Here is a 13,517-nt window from a genome sequence, read left to right as displayed (position 1 = left end):
CACCATAAAGCATCTGCATCTTTTCTAGGTTTGGTGGCTGCTCTCCGTAACTAGCATGCAATCCCTGGAAAATACACATTTGGTTTAAGATGTTTCCAGCAAGTGGTACTTGCACTTTCATGCATGTTCCAAAACACATTTTGCTTTTCAAATCCAGATCTCTGCTCAAGTCCACTTTATTCCTTTGATGTGTCCTCAGAAAATCTGAAAAATATCCCAACCCTGGGAAATGCAAAACATCCCTTACCCTGCCTGCTGTCCTACCCAGGTTGTACTAGTGATGTTTTCTCTGCTGTGAAACAAGCAGCAGTGTCTCCACCATGAAACCTCACCATTATGGTGATACTCTGCCCATCTGATTTTGTGATGAGGTTCCATATACAGTGAGGTACAGATAAAGCAACAAGTATTGGTAGCCCTCCACTTTTTCCGAAAGAATCCCAATTTGCCATGAAATAAGTTAAAACTGACACAAGTAAATGGCATCCATCCTTCTTTATTCTATAGTCCATAGAGCAGACACTTTGCTTTTGATGTATGACTTAACGTATTCTTGTAAATAATAAAACAAATGAAAATGGCACGGACATACTTATTGGTACCCCTAATCTAATATTTCATAGCATACCCTTTTGAGACAACAACTGCAATCAAGTGCTTTCTGTAGCTCTGAATAAGACTTCTACTCTTCTCAACTGACACTTTGTTCTACTCCTTGAGCAGACTGCTCCAGTTGTCTTAAGTTTGATGGGTTCCTTCTCTCAATTGTGAGTTTTAGCTCTTGTTTGTCTTTCAGAAGTGGGTCTTCCTGAGTCTTCTACCACGGAGGCCACTTTCAGTTAGACAGCAACAGATGGTGCAACTTAATATTGTTATATCTTGATCTTGGAGGTCAGCCAGAATCTATTTTGAAGTTTTCTTTGGTTCTTTCTCCACCATTTGAACTATCCTTCTATTCAATCGGGTCAGTTTTCCTCTTGCGGCCACATTCAGGGAAGTTGGCTATGGTCCCACTGACCTTAAATTTCTTGATAATATTAGCAGCCATGGTCACAGGAACATGAAGATCTTTGGAGATGGTTTTGTAGCCTTTACCTTTACCATGCTTAGCTACTACCTTCTTCCTTTTCTCCTCAGATGACTCTCTGCTTTTCTTTTGTCTGTTTCACTGTGCTGCACACAATGATACAAATGCCTGAATGAGTACTTTCCTCCATTCAAGTAGGCTGAGTGATTGATTATGAGATTTAAGATACCTGTGATATTAATTAAAGTAAATAGTCTGCTTGAGAGATCACCAAAATCGAATAATGTCTTTTATGTCTAAGGTACCAATAATTATGTCCATGCCATTTTCATTTGTTTTATTATTTACAAGAATACGTTAAGTCATACATCAAAAGCAAAGTGTCTGCTCTATGGACTATGGAATAAAGCAGTGATGGCGAATCCTTTGGGCTTGGCGTGTCAAAAATTTGGAAAATGCCTAACTTGACTCTGCTGGCATGTCACCCCCCCCAACGAAAGAGAAACAATTCTTTACATATTCATTTATTTTAAAAAATGCACTCCAATCGTGTGGTGCTATGTATTATATAAAGAAACGTCAAATAATTACAAAAATGAAATAGTAAAACAAATTCAGTTTCTTTGGTAACTCAAACAGGGAGAATAGTTGTTGTCGGGTGTTGGTAAACACTGGCATATCACCCAAAATGTGGCGTGTCACCTTTGATACACGTGTCATAGGTTCACCATCACTGGAATAAAAAATGGTAGATGCCATTCACTTGTCTCAGTTTCAGCTTATTTCATAGCAAATTGGGATTCTTTGGGAAAAAGTGGAGGAGTACTAATACTTTTGGCTACATCTGTAAATCAAAAGACTCTTAGTTCTGAATTGACTGCTTGATTGCATGCCATCAAATTGGTATTGATTTTTAGTGACTCCTTAGACTCCAGGACAGTCTGTCCCCAACTTGGCTCTTCAGGTCTTCCAGTGGTGCACCCATTGCCGCTGTAATCAAGTCCATCCACCTTGCTGTTTGTCCTTCCTTCCACCTTTCCCAGGATTATAGACTTCTCAAGGGAGCTGGGTCTTTGCATATGTGTCAAAATATGATTACTAGTTCTTCGTAGTACAGATTATTGTTGTTGTTTTTTAAGAGTGCCATGGAAGGAGCAGCATGTAAGACAGGTAGTCCTCGATTTACAACCATTCAGTTAACAACTGTTCGAAGTTACAATGGCGCTGGAAAAAATGACTTGCAACTGGTCCTCACACTTACAACTGTTGCAGTGTTCTCATGGTCACATGATCAAAATTTGGGCGCTTGGCAACTGGCATGTATTTACAATGGTTGCAGCATCCTGGGATCATATGATCGCCATTTATGACCTTCACAAGGGGCTTCTGACAAGCAAAGTCAATGGGGAAAGCTGGATTCACTTAACGACTGCGGCAAGGAGGTCGTAAAATCAGGCACAACTCACTTAACGACCACATCACTTAGCAATGGAAGTTCCAGTCCCAATTGTAATCGTAGGTCAAGGACTACCTGTAACTGCAACTTGTAGTATTCAGTTAAAACTTGCCATGGGAAGTATCCACTGTGCACTAGTGTCAGGTAACTATTATTTGTATTTATAAAATACTTACATTCTACTCTTTATGAATCATGCCCGTTATCATTTGCAGACTGTGCAAACTATAAGGAAAACTAAAAATAATTTACGGGACCTACCTACTTACCCACGGGACCATCTCTCCCCAGTGATGTCTACCCATCCTGTTAGATCCAGCAACAGAGGCATAATCCGGGTCCCACCCATGAGAGAGTGCCATCTGGCGGGGCCCAGGAAGAGAGCCTTTTCTGCCATGGCACCTGCCCTCTGGAACACCATTCCCATACCCTTGCTGGCCTTTCGCAGAGCATTAAAAACCTAGTTTTGTCATCAAGCCTGGGGCCCTAATAGTATGGGTGAGCCTATTTCTTGGTCCTGGTTATATTGAAGGATTAGGATGTCATGAGTGTTCTCAGCTATTTTATGTTATTTATAATTTTGGTGGTTTTTCTTTTTTTACTCAGTTTTTATTCTATTTTAATTGTTAGCTGCCTAGAATCAAGTATGTGAGATGAATGGCCATATAAATTTATTAAATAAATAAATGATGACAGTAATGCAGTCAGATTAATACCACCTTTTATCTGTCATGAAGTTTCTATCATTTAATTTCATTATATCTCAAATTTCAATATTACAAGAAAGGAGAAAAAAGTTTTCTCTGTCTTTAACCACCTGACTGATAATTTTTATCTTTCTAATCTAGGAAGGTTGGAACACTGTAATCTTTTTGCATAAGGTTTTTTCAGGTCTTTAATAATTTTAGTTATCTTTTTCATCACATTATAGCTTTACAGAATTTTTGAGATCCAGTGATTGCAACCCCTTACTATTGATACTATGTATGGTAGGCACATACATTTGTAAAAAAAGCACTATTGCTTTGTCAATTTTTATTTATATTCATCTTCAGACTGACCTTTTCATAGTAGACATATACTGAGTTGTCATTTTCATTTAGCTATTGACTACCATCTCAAAATCCTTCCCTGTTAGTCCCTGCTAGCCCAGAATCTATCAGCATATGTGTAGTGTGGATTTTTTGCCCAGTATGTATACCAATGTGGAGACGAAAGATCCTTTTATAGTCCCTTTTTTAAACTGCCCTAAATAATACAGAGGTCTCAACAAATTTGTTTTTTTTCTCCTTGAACTTCCCTGTTAAAATGTTAAACAAGATTTTCAGATAATTGCATAAAAGTATAAGTGATAATTGCATAAAGGTATAAACTTGTCTAGAGAGAAAATTCCACAATTTGTAACAAATACAGAAAGCGTGCCCTCTCTTATTTCCACTAGGTAGATTAAGAAATTGGCAGGACACACAAGAGAGACTCTTTGAAAGATTAAAAAAAAGCAGGTTGGCCATGTTATAGGCACTAACTATACTGATTTAATGCTTAAAGGTCATCATGACTACTATTTGAATTGCACCCAGGAGCAAATTTTGAGCCAATGTGCCTCTTTGTATGAGCAGATAACATGATCTCAATAACATGTTCCACTTAACTGTCTGGTTGTTGGATTTTGCATCAGCTGATGTTTCTGGATACTTTTGCAGTCCCAAAAGCATATAGAAAGGTAACTTAAAGATATCAGTTACAATGTCCACATCTGATATATCTTACAATGAAGATAACATTTGCATACTTCCAGTAGCTTATATAGTCATTTATTTTGAGATGAAACATAAAATAATGGTAAAAGTTGAACAGATTTCCCAGGGGTCATTTTAAACTTAATCCAGTTTAATTTTGGGTAAATGGTGTTTGGGACTGCAGCAGTTTAAACAATTATGTAATGTATCACATGCATAAAGAAGGCTGGAAGTATGTAAGAGATGTTGGATACTGTTCTATCTTGTTTTCTTACTTGAAATACTGAGTATGTCAAGTCTCAGCTGTGATTTTTTCATTTTGCTGAAGATAGTATGAAGAACACTCTAAAGCCTAATCCTCACTAGGGAGTTTCGCCTAATTGTAGTAGTGGGACCATTTTATTTTACTACTGCTTGATCAATGCTTCCTATCAATACCTTATCAGTTTGTGTTCTGTACCACTGCTAGTTATTTTGCAGTACATTTTTAGAACTTGTTCTACCATGTTTTGGAATGCTATATTATAGGAAATAATGACAGTCTAAGGTAATATACCTAAGATTATTTTTGTTAGGATTACATTTTACTATATTAATTCCTGAAACATTAATATGTGAACATTTTATGCTTGTATATGGTTCACTTATATATGGGTAAAAGGGATTTTATGTGCTAATGAAATCATAAGGGTGCTGGAATATATCCTCAAATTATTATTTTTTTATTTCTGCCATCATTACACTCAGTTATTAACGGTATAAACCCTTTATTATTTAGTGAAACTCAACTTCAAATTGTGATTTCATTCTATCAACATTCTGACAGTGAAAAACCCCCAAGGAAACTATATAGGCTTTCATTCATTGGTAATGAAGAACAGAACTTTCTGTGCTGATGCCACAAGTGTCTTTTACAATCTGTACTGGCTGAGTAAGGAACAACATACTATAGTGAAGAAAATGCCAAATGCAAATCATGCCAATAACAATCATTGTAAAAAAACATGTTCCTCTATCTTTCAGTGAAAAAGCTTCCAAACTAACTTACATAAAATTAATGACAATAAAAATAGGTCTTAACTATCCTTAAATATACAGTGGTACCTCTACTTACGAACGCCCCTACTTATGAAATTTTCGAGATATGACCAGCTCCGGCCCCAAAAATTTACCTCGATGTGCGAACTCCGCCTTGAGGTACAGCCATTTTTCCACCCTGACACATGGTCCGTAGCCATTTTTCCGTCCTGACACGTGGTTTGCGGGCATTTTTTTGCCCCACCGTGTGGCGCGCGGGCGTTTTGCCGCCCCGCCGCGCCCCTGATGCGCTGTGCGTGGACGCTTTTCTGCCCCTGACGTGCAGCGCACAGGCGTTTTGCCGCCCCACCGCGCAGCACGCGGGCACTTTTCTGCCCCTGACGCGTGGTCCGCAGACGCCAGAACGGATTAACGGTAATTACATTGAACCTTATGGGAAAATTTGCTTCTGGGTGTGACCAAATTCGGAGGGCGGAACGGATTAACCGTATTTACATTGAACCTTATGGGAAAATTTACCTCGACTTGCGACCAACTCGATTTGCAATCAGAGTCACAGAACGGATTAAGTTCATAAACAGAGGTACCACTGTACAGTATAAATGAGAAAGCAGAGGAGAGAGGAAAAGCAAACAGCAGCAAATAACAACAATAATTTATTAAGCTTGTATTGTTGCCCAACTCTCAGTGACTCTGGGCAGCTTATTATTGTTTTAATGACAGCTTGAAATAATAGATAAAAATGTAATGAAGAGGGTCTCTCTATTGAGCTAATGGAGTAGACAGTGCTACATTTCTCTCCCTTTGTTTCGGTTTGAACGAATAGTTCTTGTACCATATCTATTAAGCAAGAGGAATAAGCCAAAAAAGTAAAAGTTTAGATTTGCTAAGGTAAAAATATTAAAAATAAAATGCAAATGCCAGAAGTCATCAGCATGATAACCTTCCATAGTTACGCATACCTATATACATGTAAAAATCTTTATTCATATCCTGACCTTATTTCTTTATCAGTTTTGTATGCTATAAAATAGATTCCCAGTGGTTAACAACACAGATCAAACGAACAAAAGAACATAATTAAGAACTCTAAAAATGCATGCATTACAATAACTGCCTAGCCAGCCACATTAAGGTACCTTCTTCCTCATTTCTTGAAAGCTCTCCAAAACTGCTGTTAGCTTTCAGAATTCAGTCAGCATCAGCATCAACCTGTCGTTGATAGGAAGGCTATTCCATGGAATAGAGGCCATGCCGATAACATGGCTTTCAGACCTCTGCACTCCCTCACCTACTGAAAATGAGGGACTATGAGTAACCTCTCACATGATGAACATAGTGGATGGATCTGGTTGCACTTGGAAAAGGCAGTCCTGAAAGTACTGGGGAGCTAAGCCATAAAGGGTTTATAGGTTAAAACAAGGACTTTGAAATATAGTTGGAACCTTACTGGATATTAATGCAGGGCATACTACATCAGAGATCCAGATAAAAAATCTGAGATTCAGATTTTCAAATCTTCTGTCAGCCTTTAGTGACTATGAAATGCAAGGTTCCCATCTGCAATTGATAGGAGTCAGATCTTCCAGGAACTCGTTCAGATTGATTATATCGACAAGATAAAAAGTATCCAACACCAGATTTTCAAATGATGAAGCAATTAGGTCTAACATTGATTCTGATATCTGTTATCTAGCTTATAAATATAAGGGATATTTTTCCCTGCAAACTCTTCACAGTTTATTTTCAAGCAGCTTCACGGTTCTTGTGGAAGAACTTTGTAATCATTTAGAGAAGTTCTCCAAACCTGAGTTGATCTATATTGTGGATGGAGCTTGATTTCCTTTATTGCCAGAAAAATACTGCCTTTGCTTAGAGTGAGTTTTTTGTGTTCTGACATCCCAACCACATAATTGCTGTCAACTTTTCAGATTATCGTGAATAAAACCATTTTTAAATTAAATTATAGCTATCTGGCATAGACTGTACTAGTAACTTCAAGTCCTTTAACAAGCAAAGTACAGAATCTCAGTAGATTGCAGCATAGTTGAGCAGAATAATTTGGCAGAGATTAGTCCCTTCAGAAATAATGGTTTACCTTAATTATTTGATTGGATAATTTATAAGGTGATCTGCATTGAAGAGATTATTAGCCAAGTATTTGGGCTGTGTCCAATGGTGTATTTGCAAGAAGGAAGATATATTTTTTTCTCCAAATAGTTATCTATAAATTTGGAGGAGATTTTCTTACATAGCTGAAAGAACAGATAAGATATTGAAAAAGAAAGGAATGACCAGAAAGTGCAAATGGCTACTGAAAAGTATGGATGCCTTGGAAGATTAGTTGGGAAGATTAGCTGCTACTTGAGATAAGCTGTTTGGTGAATGTAATCCTTTTTGTAATGCTTAAATAGAGCTTATTCCCTTTCCTTTCCTTTCCTTTCCTTTCCTTTCCGTTCCGTTCCGTTCCGTTCCGTTATTCTAGTCCTGGCCTCATCTCTACCCAATTTTATTTCCTGCTTTCTCTTTCCTTCCCAGGTCCAGATGCCCCTTCCACCTACTGCTTATTCTGTGTTTGTTTTTTGTTTGTTTTGCTGTTTTTTGGGAAGAAGAGAATGCGTGTCAGAGTAGCTTGTAAATGATGATAAACTATATGCTGGGGAAAAAAATCAAATACTAAGGACCTTTAAAAAGAGCAAAAAAGGGTGAAGAAAACAAAAGAAATGGAAGAAAAACTGTTACAACACCCCCAATAAATGAATAATAGCAAAAGAAGGAAAATAGGGAAAATAATACTAATATCAGGGCAATCATATTTCAGAATTATACAATGTTTTTCAATGTCATTGCTTTTTCTTTAAAGTATATTTATATATACTTTTTGTGTGTGTATGCCTTTGAATCAGTCTTGACTCCTGGCGACTGCTTGGACGAGCCACTGTGGTTTTCTTGGCAAGATGATTTTGCCACTGCCTTATTCTTCTAGAGCTAAGAGTGAGTGAATGGCTCAAGGTCACCCAGCTGGCTTCACGCCTAAAATGGGACAGGAAATCACAGTCTCCCAGTTTCTAAACTGGCGCCTTAACCACTACACCCACCTGTCTCTTATACTTTATATTACAATTTACATATAATGTATGTTATAATATAAAGTACAAGAGCCCATACTAGTGGCCTTCAGGGGCATTGCTCCACAAGTTTCTGGCTGTGAGACACTGTTTATTAGGTTGGGTGCCCGTGAACAGTTGGGAGTTCTGCTACTGTACCAGCCTCCCTGCTGCATGGCAGCCTCCCTGCCTGAGCTGCTGGAGGCCGTCTCCAGGCTGGTGATGGAGTTCCCCAGGCTTATGGTTCTGGGGGACTTCAACCTACTGTCCCTGGGGCAGTCTTCGGAGGCGGCTCGGGAGTTCATGGCTACCGTGGCAACCATGGGCCTGTCTCAAATTATGCAGGACCCAACCCGGGACAGTGGCCACATGTCGGATTTGGTTTTCTTGTCATAGCAATGGCAAAGTGATCTGAGGGGAGATCTACAGCTTTCCCCGTTGTCATGATCAGATCACGTCCTGGTGACCCTGAATTTCTCCAATACCACCACCCTCTGCAGGGAGGCCAGACCCATGCGATTGGTCCACCCCCCGGCGCCTGATGGACCCATCAGGGTTTCAGAAGGAGCTAGGGGATATTCCCACAGATCTGCTGCATGGTCAAGCGGAGGCCTTGGCTGCTGCCTGGAATAGGGAAGCGGTCGGGCCCTTGGGCAGGATCGCGCCTATACGACCTCTCTTGCCACATCGGCCCCGACACTCCTCGTGATTCACGGAGGGGTTGAGGGTGCTGAAGAGGGTTAAGAGACGTCTAGTGTGCCGCTGGAGGAAAACAAAGACCGAATCCGACCGAACACAGGTTAGAGCCACTATCAAGGCCTACCTTGTGGCAATAAGAGCGGCGAAATGCCTCTACTTCTCCACCCTTATCGCATCCACAGAATGCCACCTGGCAGCCCTGTTTAGGATCACTAGGTCCCTCCTTGGTAAGGGGGATGTGGGGGTTCATTTGCAGGGCCATGCAGAGGAATTTTCAGAGCATCTGCAGGACAAAGTCATTCGGATTCGTTCCAAGTTAGACTCTGAGTGTGGGGCGAGGTCTGGGAAGACACCGAGGGACTCTTCTTACCCAGTTATCTGGGAACGGTTTGATCCTGTTGCTCCTGAGGAAGTGGACAGGATTCTGGGGACTGTGAAGGCCACCACTTGCCATCTTGACCCATGCCCCTCCTGGCTGGTGAAAGCAGCTCGGGAGGTGACGTGGTTGGATCCAGGTGATGGTTACTACATCCTTGCAGGAGGGAGTGTTTCCAGCTGCTTTTAAGGAGGCATTGATGCACCCCTTCCTCAAGAAACCCTCCCTGGATCCTACTGTACTGGACAATTTTCATCCAGTCTCCCACCTCCCCTTTTTGGGGAAGGTGGCTGAGAAAGTGGTGGCTTCACAGCTCCAAAGGGTTCTGGAGGAAACGGATTATCTGGATCCCTTCCAGTCAGGTTTCAGGCCTGGATATGGAACAGAAACTGCATTGGTTGCACTTATGGATGACCTCTGGCAGGAGCAGGATGGTGGAAGTGCGACCATCCTTGCGCTCAGTGGCTTTCGGTACCGTCGAGCACGGTATCCTGTTGGGACGGCTCAGGGAATTGGGGGTGGGCGGCACGGTCTTGTGCTGGTTCGCCTCCTTTCTCCGGGCCTGATCCCAATCGGTGGTGATAGGGAGTGAGAGGTCCCATCCTCGGCCCCGCCTTTGTGGCATGCCGCAGGATTCAGTTCTTTCTCCGCTCCTTTTCAACATCTACATGAAACCGCTGGGTGAGATCATCCATCATCATGGGGTGAAGTATCATTTGTATGCTGATGATATGCAGCTATACATCTCCATCCCTGGTGAGGTAAGTGATGCTGTGGCTACCCTTTCATGGTGCCTGGAGGCTGTAAGGGTCTGGATGGGGAACAACAGGCTTCGGGTGAACCCTGGTAAGACAGAGTGGCTGTGGGTTAATGGCTCCTCTGTTTCCAGGATTTTGTCATCTTTGGTGCTAGATGGGGTGGTGCTGCCCCAGACAGACCCAGTGTGTAATCTGGGGGTTCTCCTAGACTCATGGCTCCTGCTTGAAGAGCAGGTGGCAGCCGTGGCAAGGAGGGCCTTTGCACAACTTTGGGTTGTGCATCAGTTACGCCCTTTCCTGGATCGGGATGCCCTTCGAACTCACGCCCTTGTTATCTCCCAGATAGACTACTGCAATGCGCTCTACATGGGGCTACCCTTGAAGAGTATCCAGAAGCTACAGCTGGTCCAGAATGCAGCCGCGCGGGCTATTGTTGGTTCCCCAATGTCAGGGCTAGCCCAAGGAACTCGAAAAGACCGTGCAAATTCAGTCCAGCTATGTTTATTAGCTACAATCTCGAGCAAGAATCTTCCCAGACTAAAACCCCAGTTCCCAAAGTCCTCCAGCCACAACAGTGTGAATTCCTCAGGGAGGTGTCAGTCTCATCCTTTTGTTCCTCCCATGTGGTTCCGGTGAGCTAAGAAAATGCTTATCTCCCTGAGCTTGGCCTTAATAATTCCATTCCATCACACCCAAGGAGGGCCCATGTAACGCCTCTGCTCTGCGAGCTGCATTGGGTGCCCGTTTGCTTCCGGGTCCAATTCAAGGTGTTGGTTATCACCTTTAAAGCCCTACATGGCATGGGACCAGGTTATCTAAGGGACCGCCTCTCCCCTATGACTTCAACCCGTCCCACCCGATCACACAGAGAGGGCATGCTTCAGACCCCTTCAGTGAAAGAACTTCGACTGGTGGGGTCCAGAAGGCAGGCCTTCTCTGCGATAGCCCCCGCTCTTTGGAACATCCTGCCCCCGGAGGTGCGATTAGCCCCCATACTCCTGGCCTTCTGTAAGGTTTTGAAGACCTGGTTCTGCCACCTGGCCTGGGGTGGGGTAAGAATATCTCAAGCATGGGGATGGCTAGCCCCATAGAGGCCTTCTGCCTTCAGCCTCAGATTTTTCATCCTCTTGGTCTCTCCTTCTTTTTAGTAATGTTTTAAATTAAGGTTTTATGTGTTTATATATTTTATGTTCTAATGTTTGTTGTGAATCGCCCAGAGTTCCCCCATTGGGGGGAGATGGGCAGCCGAAAAATTAAATAAATAAATAAATAAATACTCATTATTAATATGTAATCTTTTTATTAAAACATTTATTAAAATAGTTTGTGTGAGAGAATGGTTGGTATATGCAGATGAGTATTCAATTAACTTTGTATATGGAGTATTTAATTAAAGGCAATTTTAATTAGTTCATGTATTTATTTTTGTACTATCCTTTTTTGGAGTGTGGTTTCTAATACATATATCACATGGTCACATTTCTGGAGGTTGGAATCTCAATTTCAGATTATCTCCAAAAAAAAGATGCTGAGAGCAAAGGGACTTTCTGAAACTTTGAATTTTCTTTGGAGTGTGGTGCTTTTGTTTATTTGTAAGCAGACATGACAGTTATTCCCCCCTCATCCATTTTTCCATAAAAGTAAGGAACATGTAAATTAAAGAAAGCATGTTTTTTGATTGACCACTTTATCTTCTAATTAATTATTAGAGAGCCATTGTTAAATTTAATAGGTTTTGGTTGGTGCTATTTTCTCCCTTATTCCCACCTCACATCTGTGCTGAGATTCTGCGGGAAGGACTCTCAGTCTTGCACAATTTAGAGTATGAAGTGAATTGGACTTGGGTGGGTGCTTGCGTAAACACATACATGCTTATGTGTATGCATTCTACTACACAGATTAATATTTCAGTAGGCAATGAGAAAGGAAAAATTGTAATTAGTTCTTCCAATTTCTTGCAGGCTCGTAGTTTTTTTCATTTACCATAGCTCTCTAGCCCTTACTTTCCTTTTTCTGAAATCTTGCTAGGAGATATCACTATATTGTATGTTTCCACAAACCCAAGGAAAAGGGAGGGCATTCGTTAAAAAATACACATAACAGACTTCAAAACCTCAATTTATACAAAACACATTCAATTTGTCTGAAATACAGAAGTCCTCATTTTATCAGAAGGTACCTACAGACTTACCCATTTCTTCTAGAACAATATAAGCCAAATTACAACAGATTATAGATTTCCCCATTGTAGGCAAAATGGACACATCTAGAATTTTAGATAATGGAGCAAGATGCTGCTTCATATTCATACTTGGGCTCCCAGCCAGAGTAGCTGTCTGCCCATAGTTCTAAAAAGGATTCTAAGAAAAACTATGTCCCCCTATGGAGGGGACATTCTTGCCAATTATTTTGGGCTATTAACTTGGCTGCATGTTAGTTACCATATGATTGTTAACAGAAACACGTGATACTGCAGCGATTCTTCCATTGTTTCTTACGACACATTTCTTAATAAAGTAACATTTAATATGATTATGTTTTATTTAATAGTACTAATTCAAAATATATTTTGTCATTTAAAAGGAAATCAAGGTATCGTTATTGTTGCTAATGATATATTTTAGCAATTCATCTAATTGTACAATTCTTTTTAAGTTTAAGTGTAGAAACATGCTAGATAAATCATACCTTCAGTGATTTGTGTAATAGATGTGAGGTTCAAAACATTACACAAATATACATATTAGAAAACAATTGTATTTTCCCATCTTCAGTGGAATAGCAAAGATATCTGTATCCCTTTCTATGTGTATCTCATTCATGTATGCCCACACACACAAACGTAAAAAATGCAGCCTGGGCTTAATATATTTGTAAGATTGGATTCACAGAGAAGGAGGGAGGAGATGGTTGTGCAGACTGTCAGCTGCAAGCTATTTCTGTTATCCATGAAAAGAATCACTTCCTTGCTAGTTCACAGGAAAGCAATTAGAAAGAAACTAAGAAAGTCTCTATCCTAGTGTATTATGTTATCCCATAATGTTAGTTCTCAGAGGGAAATAGTTCACTTGCTAAACTCTTGTAACCCGCTTTAGTCTCAGTACATTTTTTAAAAGATGCATTGTGAATCTTGCTTTGAAAGAATTATTTCTGGATTGGGCCAGCTGTTAAAAAGCCTAACATCTTTTTTCAGCTCTAGTCTCAATCCACCTTCCCACCCCTGCCTCCATCTTTTTCCAGTAGCTGTTTTCCTATTGAGACACAAATTTTGATTGCATGTGTACATCAGTTATAGAGCAGGGAAGGTTTCTGATCCA

The 13,517-nt window shown here is 40.7% G+C and overlaps 1 protein-coding gene across 6 annotated transcripts in view; it reads left to right on the top strand.

The window, feature by feature from the left end:
- Positions 1-13,517, top strand: part of ZMYND8 (zinc finger MYND-type containing 8) — a 96,621-nt gene that overhangs the window by 44,680 nt on the left and 38,424 nt on the right. The gene's annotated exons all lie outside the window — the stretch shown is intronic.

The sequence above is a fragment of the Python bivittatus genome, unplaced genomic scaffold, assembly GCF_059951505.1.
Source record: "Python bivittatus isolate LINGU-HERP-01145 unplaced genomic scaffold, Pbiv_v1 ctg000700_np1212, whole genome shotgun sequence".
Lineage (NCBI taxonomy): Eukaryota > Metazoa > Chordata > Lepidosauria > Squamata > Pythonidae > Python > Python bivittatus.
The sequence above is the reverse complement of the archived record's forward strand: the minus strand, read 5'-3'. Positions and strand labels throughout refer to the sequence as shown.